The sequence below is a fragment of the Camelus bactrianus genome, chromosome 2 (assembly GCF_048773025.1).
Source record: "Camelus bactrianus isolate YW-2024 breed Bactrian camel chromosome 2, ASM4877302v1, whole genome shotgun sequence".
NCBI lineage: Eukaryota > Metazoa > Chordata > Mammalia > Artiodactyla > Camelidae > Camelus > Camelus bactrianus.
The window spans coordinates 90,436,091-90,450,937 of record NC_133540.1 but is presented as its reverse complement, the minus strand read 5'-3'; the positions used below and the strand labels follow the sequence as shown (position 1 = coordinate 90,450,937).

Here is a 14,847-nt window from a genome sequence, read left to right as displayed (position 1 = left end):
GACACTTACATATTAAAAGTAAAGGAGAAAATTTTAAGGAAAAATATCTTAAATAATAAGTAAATTCTTTTGGCATATCAGAGTAAAATATAACCTTCCCATGTGTATCAGAGAAATGTTATCACAGATAGAATGCTGACAGAGAACAGGACCAAGTGAACTAACTCTAAAGTGTGCTGTTAAATATACCCCACCTAGCTCGTAAGGTCAGTATTTTGGTGCTCAGGGGAGATAAAATGAGTTAAGGAATGCCCCTCCCAGTGTTTTAGACACTTATTTCTCTCTGGTTGTGTAATTTACATAATTAAACATATTAAGTACTCAAAACAGAGTGAACACATAAAAAATTAAATAAAGAGCTTTTAAAGAACTTTAAAAGTCAACATGTGCTTCTTTCATGCTGTCTCCAAATACCTGTTGCCAGCTTTCCAGTGAGACCCCAAACTAGTGGTTGCCTAGAATGGAGATGAGGAGGCAGGTAAGGGGTAGAAAACCGCTCTTCTGCATCTCTCTCTGTCCTGGCCCATCCCAAAACTCACAAACTAAAGTTCTTACACTATATGAATCATAAAATTTTGTTCTTGGAACTCTGAGGACAGATAGGTTACTGGGCTCTTACTCACTTTGTTTTTGTAACTTCTAGTGTGCAACATATATTTGCGGATCCATGATTTGGGGCCGTTGCATGACAGTGCTGACAGATATTTGGCTATGGTCAATCAAAACCCCTACATTTTCTAGTCCTGAGCTGCTCTTCAGCCAGGCTCACCACCACACAACTACATCCATTCTTAGGTGGCTGACCTTTTGAACATGAGGCTAAAATTGTATATTGGTCCCTATGTTAAATTACATCTCATTGATTTTGGCCAATTCCAATCTGTCCTCAATTTCTTTGAATTCTAATTCAAACATCTTAATTAATCCTCAAAGCTTTAGTAACTACAAATGTATTTATTTGTTCAATAAATAGTAACAGAGTGCTTAGTGTTAGTATATATACTAGAAAGTGGGGTTACAGAGATGAAAAAGACAAAATTAATTTTTATTTTATCACCAGTATTGCACTTCTGTCAGCATTATTTCCTGTACACCAACATTATCTTGAATCTCTCAGTTCCTCTCCTTCCTCATCTTCAGTGAACCTCACTTCTACTCCACTTTACCATCCAACTCTCATGTTTGTACCCTAGATTTGTCATCCCTTGTAACTGCCAAACCTGAGACTCAAACAACCACAGCTGTCCATTATCCTAGCTCTACCATTCAGCATTTCCCCAGCCTTGCACCAAGTCTTAGATCTTAGTGAGGTACCCAATTTCTACTGCTGCTTTTTCCCTATCAAATAGCCTAATCACATCACTGCTTGATCTCCTCCCATATTCAACTCCATAGTACAGTATATCAATCACTCTTACTATGTCAACTCCCAGGCTTGTCTCTACACTATATCTTCCTTGATTTAAATTGAATGTCTTCCTCCAATACCTGGAAAGCTGTACTTTGCTAGAGAAAATAAGTAGTGTCATTAAAGATCTGTGGCCTCCAACATCAATAGCTCACTTATTGCCATCTAGGAATACTTCCAGGTATCACTAGTAAATGCTCTCTTTCCAGTCCTCATGCAGCCATTTCAAAGTATCTCCACTCATCTCAAAGCTCTGGCTACATTCTTGTTCAATATAAAGTAATAACCTTACCATTACAAAACAAAATTAAAGCCGATAGAAATCCCTCAATTTTCTGCCATCAGACGTATAAACTGAACTGCACCGACATGCATGGTTTCTGTCTTTTCTCCTGTTATAGTGGGAGAGGGGTTTGCCCTCCAGATAAGGGCAATTTCTCTTCCCATGGTGTGGATCATCCCTCTGACAGCTTCTCATGGATCTAGCTCTGTTAATTACTTATCTCTCTTCAGGAGGCTTCTCACCAGCATTTCAACATACTAAGTTCCTCCTGATCTAAAACAACAGAAATTCTTACGCCATCCAGTTTCTTTCCTACTCCACAATCAAAAGTTTGAAAGTGCTGCTGCATACAGGCATCTATTTAATCACCTCTCATTTATTCCTCAGCAAATGGTGAAACTAGACATTTCAGCAAAAAATCAGATGTCACTAAATTTACAAATAATTTCTTATTGCCAAATCCAATGAAAACTCATCTGTTTTTGTCTTAATATACTCTTTCATTTGGTAAATATTTATTGAGCCCTTATTACATTCAGGCCATGCTGAAGATAGAGTTGTAAAAAAAAAAAAAAAAAGGTAAACACAGTTGCTCGCCTTGTGAATATGAACTGTGATGGGCTACTGTGATAACGTGCTAACTACTCACTGGAAAGAACACTTAACTGAAGGACATTCTTTACACTCCCTTCCTAACTGACTTTTAAACCTTATAACCAGAGTTCTATCAAGGGGGAAGAAAACATTCCTCTACCCTTCTAGGTTCTTCTGACTGGTCTAAGAATTAAATTGACATGAGACAGAACAACAGGAAAAAATCAAACTTGTGATTCATACATATGGGAACCCCACATACGTGAGAGGGTCTGAGACCCCATATACACGAGAAGTTCAAAGACAGAAAGGTAAATGAAGTACATATGCCATCTTGAGCTAAGGGATGGGATGGGGACTGGGGCTTCCAAGGACAGGAGGGTCACTCACAGGACAGTGAGAAGAGCAGATGTTTGGTAATTAGATGTTTGCACTGCCATATAGATAGGACCACTTAGATAAAGTTTAACTCTGGTGATAACACTTTTTTACGGGAAAAATCCCCAATTTAAATTCTAGTAGTTAAGAGAGGGGCAGTAGTTTCTCTCGAGCCTGAAGGGTCTTAACTACCTTCAGCTCAAAATAACTCACTTGCCAAAGTGGCACATCTTGGGAAGGCCTGTTCTAAACCCTTATAGTTCCTTATAAGCCTTGGGAGGACAACTATTTTCTTGAAGGAAATTTGAATATGATCAAATTTCCTGTTCCCCCATTAGGTATCATATCTTGCTCCCCTAGAGTAATTAATGCATTGGTTTTGACTTTATCTTCTTTCTTGTGTTACCATCATGTAAATTACCTGTCATTTACACTTAACCATAAGCTCCTTCAGCATAGACTTTATATTAAACTCTTTTTGTCCTCCAACTACATCCCAGATGTAGTTACACATACAAGATTTCTAATATATTGTTAAATGATCAGATGAACAGATAAATGGATCGGCATGTCAGCACAAGAATAATGAATTACTATTAAGTCCACAATTAAGCCCCCACAAAAGAAAGGCAGTTTTATTGGGTTGCATAGATTTCATGATGCAAAGGAATTATTTATATAGTTCATGTTATCACAGCTTATTTCCCTAACTCCCTGTGACATCACATTTTCTTTTAATTCCAATTAGAAAGCTAAGCAGAAACAAATTTAAAGTTTTCCTATCTCAATTGTTGGCACACAAACTAATTATAAGCATTCTGATAAGGAAAATAATACAAATTATGCAATTTTCAAGATATAGGCAGGCTATTCTAAATGCTGCCAAGTTTTTGCCAATTTTTCTTGTCAAAGAGAAAGTTTGTGCCTATAGAGACAAAATGAAATGGAAAGTAGAGCAATTATGTAGAAAATTAGTCCAATTAAAACATAACTAAGATAATAATGTTGGGCTTTTCTACAACAATGCAGTGTGGTGACCATTTATTTCAACAAGAATCTCAGCTTTTAACATAATGACATGCTTTAATAGCCTCTATGTATAAACATATTTCTAGATGTTTCCCTCAAGCCAGTCACTTGCATCCCTCAAGAAATCTCATTTATTGGACAAGTACTTGGTTGGGGCAGATAAACAATTAATGCTTGGTTTAAAAATATTTCTTTGGATGTTAAAGTTAAAACAAAAGTTTCTAAAGAAAAAAATTTAGATCATTTTCTTTCTTAGCAGAGTAAGATGCTATAGTTTCTGCATGAAATTTTGATGTTTGAATGTTACAAAATCAAAAGACATTCAGGCAAAAGAATTTGCTTTGCAGGACTTTTTTCTTTTGTATTAAAGCAGACATAGTCCTGAGTAGATTGAGGTGATTCATTAACACTTTGTTCCCTTTATATTAAGAAAACTGTTTTCATCAAGTTAAATTTGGAAATAAGACAAATTAGTCTTTAATACAATAAATGTGAATTTAAATTGCTACTTTTTTAAACTTATTCCAGCAACTTCAATATGTAGTTACTGAACTTTGAAGTAGTCATGCTTTTAGCTCTGTTAGATTTTCTTTTTTCCTAAAAATGATATGACACTCTTTTTTTTTTTTTTTTTAAACAACTATACTGTATTTGAAAAGGCAAGTGAAACTAAGAGAAAGGAGTGAAAACGGTAGGGAAATAATCACCAAGTAGGTGATAGGCTTAATGCTTTTATGGGGATTCAACTGCAGCATCAAGGGACTAGTGGGCTTTATACAATCATTTTAATTTCATAGTGGCTGGCCAGTCTCCTTTTGGTAATTCACCTGAATTAAGCCCATTTTTATGCCAATAATTCTCTTCCTATTGACCCAAGGAATTTAAAACTTTTAAAACTCTAATCCACTCTGGTTCTTCTCTTTTCCCATCATGCTATTACAGACATTTAAAGTTTATTTAATTATTGGCTACCTCTTAGTTAAATTGTAAAATTGGCTTAAGTGTTATTAAATTCCTGAAAGATTAATAACATGATCAAAGAGCAAAGCCTATTCCTTAAAATGCAGTTCTAAAACGTTGGTTTTAAATTACTGTCTGAAAAGTTCATGGCCTACCGGTGCCCTAAGCTCTCCTCCTCTATAATATGGTGTAATTTTGAATTGATGTTAAACTGAAATCACGAGCCATCTTTCTGACCATGAAAGAAATTTGTTCCATACATGGAAAGTATATTTCTAAGGGGATTCATAATAATTATTGATGTTTTCAACAATAAGTCTATAGTAGAAATTCATGGGAACATCATTCACCATGACAAGAAATTTAATTATTTCATGGCACTCTCCCTTCCACACTCCCTTCTCTTTTCCTCCATCATATTTAAACATATATGGGTTAAAGTTTCTCAGTTAATATCTTACATGGGATAATATAATTAATTCTCCTTTAGTATATTCTAATAAATGTGGATAATAGTGATTGGCAACTTCTCAAGTAAAAATTTTATTATTCTCATTGTAGCTTGTATAACTTGAAAAATAATACCATTAACTTATACTAAATTAACATATTTTTTAAAAGTTTAGAAAACTATTTATCACTGCTACACATTCACTCATTTAACAAATATCAATTAGGTGCCTACTGTATAGCCGACATTATACTACGTCCAGAAGGACACTTTGAGAAGCCAAGAGTTTACCTGAGGATGAAATTGACTAATGAAGGTGTAGCTTCCAGAAGATCTTTCCTCTACTAAATAATAACACAAAGTCCTGAGTACTTGCACAAATGAAAACCTAAACCTTAACATGTTAGGTATATTAATATGTTACAAAAAAAAAAAAAGCAGATTGCATTTTAGAATGTTTTGAATAAAATGTGCTAGAAAGGAGTAATACTTTTCACTTTAAAGAACATGGACTGCAAAATGTTTGGAGGAATGCCTCATAGAGCAACATTGGTAAGAACGACCAGGCAGAAGAACTGATGCTTGCTGTGACTGGATATGATTTCCACCACTATTTGTGGCTCACAGCCTGAGAAATTCTGGAAATTTTTTAGATTATAAAAGCGTATTACAAACAAATTCTCTGTACTAGGTAGGATGTACATATGCTTTATCAACCAAAGCACAACATTTTTGAGACTCAAAGACAGTATTATGAATGATTGTGCTGGGAAAACTGATACAATTTGAGACTATCCAGACAAAGCCACATGCATTAATATCAGGGGACCAAAGAATGTATAATTCTTCCATACATTTTTCTTTAAATGGAAATTCAACAGAGTTTCAAAATTTAAATTCAGCTTAGGTTATAACTGGAAGTATTCTTGATCTACTATTTATTTTATGCCTTCAACTAAATTACTTTTAAAACATGTTATTATATAATTTATTTTAATCATTATCATTAATCATTTATGTGGGGAGAGAGAAAGAGAAGAATTCTAAAAATACCAAATATGGGACTAGATGTAATTGAAGTTAATCCTCTAGAGGCAACAACAATGCACTGTTTCCCTCAAAATTATTATCACTTAATCCTCAAATACATTTTACTAAACTTTCTTGGTCTTGATATCCAAAGATTATTTCTGCACAAAGACTCTAATGTAATTCCCCTCTAATGAGGAATTAATTAACGTATTGGTTGAGAATTGATTAAAGGTCCTTATCAAAAGGTTATATTACAACTGTTTGAAATTCTTTCTTTATTTCTTTAAATATTATTGCCCAACTACTCCCGAAAACAGCTCTTGTTGTGAGGTTATGTTCTGAGTACGCTTCAAAGAAGTGGTATTTCCTAGGCCTGGCTATCCTGGAGAAGGTCAATGAAACAACCTCTGAGAGAGGATAACTGGTTAAAACCCATTTGTATTGCTCTGGCTTTGCCATGACTTATAGCTGTGTTAGCATCACTTGTGCATTCCCTTCGAGCTCTCTCTTGATCCCAGGAATAATGTAGCTGCAATTGGTGCATTCATGTATTTTAATAGTGTTGAAAATGCAGAGGTTGTGTTTCAACAGTTTCCAAAAATCTTCTCTATTCATTACTAATTCTTACTTAACATTCACAAAAATTCAACTTTTATTTTTTTAAAAAAGTGTCTGTTGAAGCAAGCAAGCAGAAAAGAATTCAAAAGGAAATTCCATTTGGCCCATTTCTGTTTCTTGTATTCACCATACATTTATTCAGCATCTACCCTAGGAGATACAGTGAGTAAAAAAGAACCACAGAGCTGTGTTTTCATGTCTCCCCTTCTTAAAAATTTATTCAAATACACAAGACAATTTTAGTTAGGTGCTTAGGAACCGTTAAGGAAATACACAGTACTCTAAGTAAGTGAAGGACAGTGACTAAATGAAAATTGCTTATGTTTACTTACTTTAGTTTCTAGATTATTCTCTTTAACTTTCAATAGTATTTATTCTCATTGCATATTAGCACTAAGGCTATCTACTTCTCTTTTATGGTCAGTTTCACCCCAAGGGTGTCAGTCACCTCTCCAATTACTCATACTCACTAATAAAAATCAAAATGCACAATTTCAGTTTCACTACTCCAGTACAGGGGCACAGATTTTTTTCACCAAATGAAGGGAGCCCCAGAAAAGGCTACTAGTAAGTCATATCTTAGTGTGTATTTGCCAATGGGTGCAGTTCCAAGGATTGATCATGTAAGAAAAGGGAGTTTCAAATTGATGGGAAGGGGCAAGAGAGCAAGAAGTTATTATTTTAACATTCTGTGATAAAGCAAACACAAGAAATGCACTTAGAGACATCGACTTTGGAAAACCAGTATGGGCAGCTTAAAGGCATTATGTCTGCATGAGTGGCTAAAAACAGAGCATTGAGCACTGGAAAAGAGACAAGACGGCAGAAAGGGAGACGGGATGCTATTAAAAAAAAATTTCAACAGCTTCATTATTTTTCACAGGCCAGGCCAGTGAAGGTGTTACTGAAAAGTCTGGTTTCTCCCCCTTATACAGAGAAAGGCAGCAAGAGGAACAATTTAGGAAAAAGCCATATATAAGGACATGGAGATTCTTTAGATATACACTTCGTGGGTACATGTGTATCTATATATACGCTCACTGACAAATATATATTCATATATGTATATGTGTGTGTCTACTATACAGACACTTGTGTGTATATATATATATATATACACAGAATATGTAAATTCTGTAATCCTCACAGAAACCCTATAAAATTGGCAGTAGTATAATTTGTTTCACAGATGAGGAAACTGAGGCACAAAGAGGCTAAATAATTTCCCCAAAGTCAAAGTCACACAGCCAGCAAGGATATGAGCTGGGATTTGAATTCATGCAGTCCATCCTTGGTGTTTGGGCTCCTGACCACTAAAATATCCTATACTGGGACTGGTATTGGGAGCTGTGGAAAAGGTTATTTACCACCTGTTAGCATTTAAGTCTAAAATTTAGTTTTCAAATTCGTACTTTATAAACTATTACTTCAAATGCTCCCTGATTGAATTTAATAAAAATTTTAATTAGACTGGATGTTCTTTATTTAAACATGCAACTTTTTAAATAAAAACATGAAGTACAAACCAACCAATTTTGCACTGTATTTTCACCAGCTTTTGGCATGGATTTAAATACTAGAATTGTGTTAGAATGTAAATTTGGCCTTGCTTTTGAGCTTTCTACCTTATGTATCTTTCCATTACAGTGGTTTTGGAGAGCTATATGGAGAGTTAAATATTTGTGATTATATTTAGGGTAAAAAATCTGCAATGACTTTGAAGCTATATATTAAAGATTCATGGCATCTGGTTCCTGTTTACAGTTTTTCAGTCTTCCAAGATACATTAATGAGAAACATAATGAGGTAAGTTAGATTTTCACAGAGTTATGCTTATTTACAAACATTCTCCCTGAGGTAATCAGACATGACCATACTTAAAAATTATATAGATTATAAAATATTTCAAATCCTGTATTTTTAAATAATGTAATAATAAATGCAGAAAACAGGTACTAAAGGGCAAAGAATCCTGAAACATGTTAACAATACTACTGCAAAGTAGAAATTGAAAGAGGAAAGATTTTTCTTCAATTCTGTACAGAATGTATTACTAAATTGCCAAATAATAAAATTTAAAATGGTCAGTATCTATTGAGTGGTTATTAAGTACTAGGCATTTTTCTAAGAATAGTGATTACTCCTTAAACAACTTTATCAGGTAGATATTATTATTCCCATGTTTCAGGTGAGAATACAGAAACAATAAGAATTTAAGCAACTTACACAAGGCCCCACAGCTGATAAATGGTAGAGCTGGGGATTTGAACCCAGGCAGTGTGACCTCTTGAGCTTAACAGGTAGCTCCTATCCTATAGGACTACACTACCAACTGGCTCTAGTTGTCTTATTAGGCAGCCCACACATATAATGTAACTTATCCACTAAAAGCCTGAAGACTGCATCCTGGTTTGGATCCAAAATGTGTGTCACTATTCTGAGCACTGCCATTTAGAGCTGTTTTCCACATGCACTCCATCAGTTGTTCCTCAGAAGCCAAGTAAAATTTTCTCTTGCAAGAAAACCCTTCCTAGCACAGCAAGTTGTTTCACCTTCTCCCCGTCCCTTCAACCCAGTAGATGTCGAGGTAATCAGTCAGGAGATGGCTGATGGGAAAAGATGTGTTCTATTTTATATACACATAAGAAAAACTCCCAAGATACTAGTATATACTATGTAAAATGTGGGCCTGCCACCACTACCAAGTAGAATTGATCTTTTCATTATGTTCCTCTTCTATGGTTGTACTTATTCTTCATTTTCATCTAATTTCGCACACATAAAAGTGTTGGGAATTAGAGCTGAGCAACTAGATTCACCCCAGGTCCTGAAAAAACTGAAGAGGAGCAGGGGGAACCCTCTTTTTAAAAATAACTTATAAATGTTGATCAGTAATTAAAACTTGAGAATTTTAAAAAATCAACTGCTGGGTCTCTATGAATCTCTCAGGATTTCATATGAAATCTCAGCCTCAGTGTAGTGATCCCTACAATGATCCTAAGAGAAAGTAGCATTAAGGCAATTCCTCAGTTAATATAACTTTAAAGAGAGGAGGACCTGTTATTTTATGCTTGGTTTGACCATAGTTATTGGACATACCATTAAGATATATAAAGATTCTCTTTAGTCAACCTTTAGGTCATGTGATAGGCTTGGGGTCAGTAGCTTTATAAATGCTGCAGTACGGTTTGTCTGAAGATTCTGGTCTTAAATAAATTCAAAGAAAAGAAATATACTCTAAGTGCTATACTATGACCAATTTCATTATCACATCCATAGCCACTATCTTCATTGTTAGTAATTACTGACTTACAAAAAAATAAATATTAAAGTATCAGTCATATTCACTTTAGTGGAAAAATATGAACACATAGTTTTGAATGCTTTGATGTATTACAGTTACATTAAACTACTAGAGAAATATTAGAATTTATAGAATATACTAGACAAATTAAGATATATAATCACTTTATCTACTCAGGACAAATCATTTACAAATTGCATTCACTATAGCAATAATGCACTCAAACATAAATTATCAAATGCAATGGGCATCTCCTATATTTTATGTCAACAGTAACAATTAACAACATCAACAGAATGCTTCCTATGTGTCCTCAGTTCTGTTATTTTTATATGTACTAACAGCTCATTAATGAGGTGGGGACTTTTACTATAGTTAAGGAGAGGTTCAAAGAGGTTAAGTGATTGCCCAAGGTAATACACAGATAAGTGAAGCAGCAATTGAACTCAGTGCAATGATGACTTTAGCTTCAGGAAGGGAGCTGGTTGACAGAGGAACCAACTAAGTGATCAGAGGGTTAGAACTTTCAGTCTCAACCCCAGAACTCCAGGGAGGGGAGAGGGGCTGGAGGTTGAGTTTTAACACCAATGGCCAATCATTTAATAAATCATGTTTACATAACAGAACCTCCATAAAAAGCCCTAAATGAGCTTCTGGGTTGGTGAACACACTGAGGTGCTGGGAGGATGGTGTGGTCTGAGGGGGCCTGGAAGCTCTACACACACACACTCCTCCTCCTATGCCCTATACCTATGTGTGTTTCCCACCTGGCTATTCCTAAGTTACATCCTTTATACTAAACTGCTAATAATTGTCCGGAGTTCTATCAATTGTTCTAGTGAATGATCAGACCTGAGGGGGGATCATGGGGACCCCTAAATTTGTACTCAACCAGGCAGAAATGTGGCTATTCCAGGCACCCCTTTTGCAGTTGGTGTCTGAAGTGGATAAAGTCTTGACACTGGATCCTTAACCCTGAGAAGTTTGACTCTAATTCCATGTAATTAATGTCAGAATTAAATTCAATTGTAGGAAATTCAGTGTCAGAATTGGTTGGTGTCAAGAGGGGAAAAAAAAACAGAATTGGACACACATTTTTAAAGTATCAGCAACTCCATTTCATCAAAGAAAAATATATCCAATATACTTTATATCTTAGAACTGAATGTACATCAATAAGTATCTTATAATGAAGTGTCAGCATCCTCCAGCTTCCAAATGGAAAATAAACTCTGCAGGCAATTAATAAATTAGACATTAATACTGCCCTATATATCAAATGACTTTAAACAAAAATATTTAAATGTATAATTAAAGTACTACTCTTTGAATTTCTTCTGGCATATTATTAAAAATAACATTTTTATTGATTATTGATCTTTTTAATTGAGAAAATTGTAGATTCACATGCAGTAAAGAGAAATAATACAGAAAGATCCCATGTGCAATTTATCCAGTCCCCCTCAATGGCAGCACTGTGTACAACTACATTATGGTGTAATATCATAACCAGAATATCAACACTGGTACAATCCACCAGTATTATTCAGTTTCCCCCAGTTTTATTTGTACTCATGTATGTGTGTACGAATGTGTGTGCGTATTTGGTTATATACAATCTCATACATGTGTAGCTTCCTGTATGCACCACTGACTAAGTCAAGATACTGAGTTCCATCACCATAAGAATCCTTCCTCTTGCTCATTTGTAACCACACTCATCTCCCTCCCACCTCCAGACCTTCCCTTGTTCCTAACCTCTGATATCCACTAATCTGTCATCCATTTCTAAAATCTAATCATTTAAAAAATGCTCTATAACTTGAAGTGTATTATGCTAAGTGAAATAAGTCAGATAGAGAAAGACAAATACTGTATGATATCACTTATATTGAAATTTTAAAAATACAATAAACTAGTGACTAAAAAAAAGAAGCAGACTTACAGATACAGAGAAGCAATTAGTGGTTACCAGTGGAGAGAGGAAATGGAGGAGGGGTAATACAGAGATGGAACATAAGAGGTACAAACTATTATGTATGAAATAAGTTACAGGTATGTATTGTATAACACAGAGAATATAGCCAATAGTATATAATAACTATAAATGGAGTATAACCTTTAAAAATTGGGACTCATTATACTGTACACGTGTAACATATAATATTGTACATCAACTATAATTTTTAAATGCTCTATAAATGGAATCAAAGTATGTAAACTTTGGTGACTGGCTGTTTATCACCCAGCAAAATCCCCTGGAGATTCACACAATAGTTATATGAATCAGGTCCTTTCTTTTTTATTGCTGAGTAGTATTCCACGATAGATAGGTACCACAGTTTGTTCAACAATGTTTAACAATATTTAAGAACATGGGGGCTCATTTCAGTTTGGGGCTACTCCAAAGAAAGCTGCTATGAACACCATATAGGTTTGGATTGTTTATGTGACCATAAGTTTTCCTGTCTCTGGGATAATTGCCTAAGAGTACAATTAGTGGGTTGTATGGCAGTTGTATGTTTAGTTTTATAAGAAACTGCCAACTTGTTTTCCAGAGAGGTTGTACTATTTTACGTTCCTACCAGTGATGTATGTGTGATCCAGTGTCTCCACATCCTCTCGAGCACTTAGTGTTGTCACTGCTTTTTTTTGGCCCTTCTGTATTAACTCATTGAGGTTTTCATTTGTGTTTCTTTGATGTTGAACATCTTTCCATGTGCTTTTTAGCCATCTGTATATCCTCTTCACTGAAATGTCTCTTGAAGTCATTTTTCCATTTTCTGTTTAGATTATTTTTTTACTGCTGAGTTTTAAGAGTTCTTTATATACTCTACATTTTAGTCTTTTGTTGGATAAACAGCCTGTAAATATTTTCTCTGAATCTATAGGCTTTTCCATCCTTTTATCAGGGACTTCCACACAGCAAAAGTTTAAAATTTTGATGAAATTCAATTTACCCACTTTCCTTTTTATGGGTCACTCCTTTTGTTTCTCGTCTGAGAATATTTTGAACAGCTCTAGATGTTAAAATTTTTCTCCACTGTTTTTTCCTAAAAGTTGCATGCTTTTACATTTTATATTTAATTCTATGGTACAGTTTGAGTTAATTTTTGTGCAAGGTGTGAGGTTTAGGTTTTAGGTTGAGATTCTCTCCATCATCTCCTACTTCTTCTCCTGTTTTCCTTCCCCCCTCCTCCTCCCCTCCCTCCTCCTCTTCCTTCCCCTCCGTTCTTTTGCCTATGGGTAGCCAGTTGCTCCAACACCAGTTGTTGAAAAGGCTATCTTTACTTCACTGAATTTTTTTGCATCTTCATAAAAAATCAATTGAGCATATTTGTGTGCATCTTTTTCTGGGTTCTCTATTCTGATCATTGTGCCCCTCTACCAATACTGTACTGTCCTTATGACTCTGTCTACACAGTAAACCTTAATCAGGTAGAGTGATTCCTCTCACTTTATTCTTTGCCAATTGTTTCAACTATTCTAGCTACTGTACCTCACATATCAATTTTAGAATAAGCTTGTTGACATCTACAAAAAAACCTTGATGAAAGTTTCATAGGAATTTCATTACACTTGTAGATCAGTTGGGGGGAACTAACACCTTTATTATGTTGATCCTCCCATTCCACTAACACAGTTGTGTCTTTTCATTTGTTTAAATCTTTGATTTCTTCCATACCATTAAAAAAATTCCCAGCATACAGATCCTTAACATGTTTTGTTCAATGTATTCTATGTCTACCTTACTAAGAGTTTTATTTTAAAAAGATGTTGGATTTTTTTCAAATACTTTCTTTGTGTCACCTCACATGATGATACGATTTTTTTTCTTTAGGTTATTGATACGGTACATTACACTGGTTGATTCTGAATGCTGAACAAGCCTTGCACACCAGGAATAAATTCCACTAGATTGTGGCATATAATTCTTTTTATACATTGTTGGGTTCAGTTTGCTCATATTTTGTTGAGAAATTTTGAGTCTAAATTTAAGAGAGATACTTTTCCTTATGTAGTCTTTATTTGCATTATTACCTTTTTCTGGCTTTGGCATCAGGATAATACTGGATTCCTAAAGTAAGTTGGGAAGTGCTCCTACCTCATTTATTTTCTGAAAGAGACTGGGCAAAGTTAAATGTTATTACTTTTCAAAGTGCTTATTAGAATTCTCTAGTGAAATTATCTAGATCTGGAGATTTATTCTTCAATAGCTTTTAAATTATGAATTAATTTTTTTAATTATTAAAGATCTATTCAGATTATCTGCTTCATCTTGGTTGAAATTTGATAGTTTACAGGTTTTAAGGAATTGGTCCATTTCTTCTACATTGGCAAATATATTAAAGTTGTTCATACTATTCATATATTAATTTCTAATGGTTGTAGAATTTGTCACAACATCCCCTATTTCTGGTATTCGCTATTTGTGTCTTATTTGTTTCATTTTTGTTAGTCTTATTAGAAGTTTATTTATTTTATGGATTTTTTTGTTTCAACTGATTTTCTCTATTGTTTTCCTACTTTACTGTTTCATTGTTTCTGCTCTTATCTTTAATGACCTTTATGATTTCCTTCTTTTTGCCTTGGATTTCCTGGCTTTGGGTTTACCTGGCTCTTCTTTTTCTACTTTCTGAGCTAAGAATTTAGTTTATTTCAGGCTTTACCTCATTTGCAATGGAAGCAATAAATTATAAATAATTTATGAATTTATAAATTATAAATTTCCCTCTAAGCAACACTTCAGTTGCAGACCATTTATTTTTATGTTGTATTTTCATTTTCAT

General features: G+C 34.5%; 1 protein-coding gene across 3 annotated transcripts in view; it reads right to left on the bottom strand.

Annotated features, from left to right (window-relative positions):
• CFAP299 (cilia and flagella associated protein 299) overlaps positions 1–14,847 on the bottom strand; it is a 494,558-nt gene that overhangs the window by 355,582 nt on the left and 124,129 nt on the right. The window lies entirely within an intron of this gene.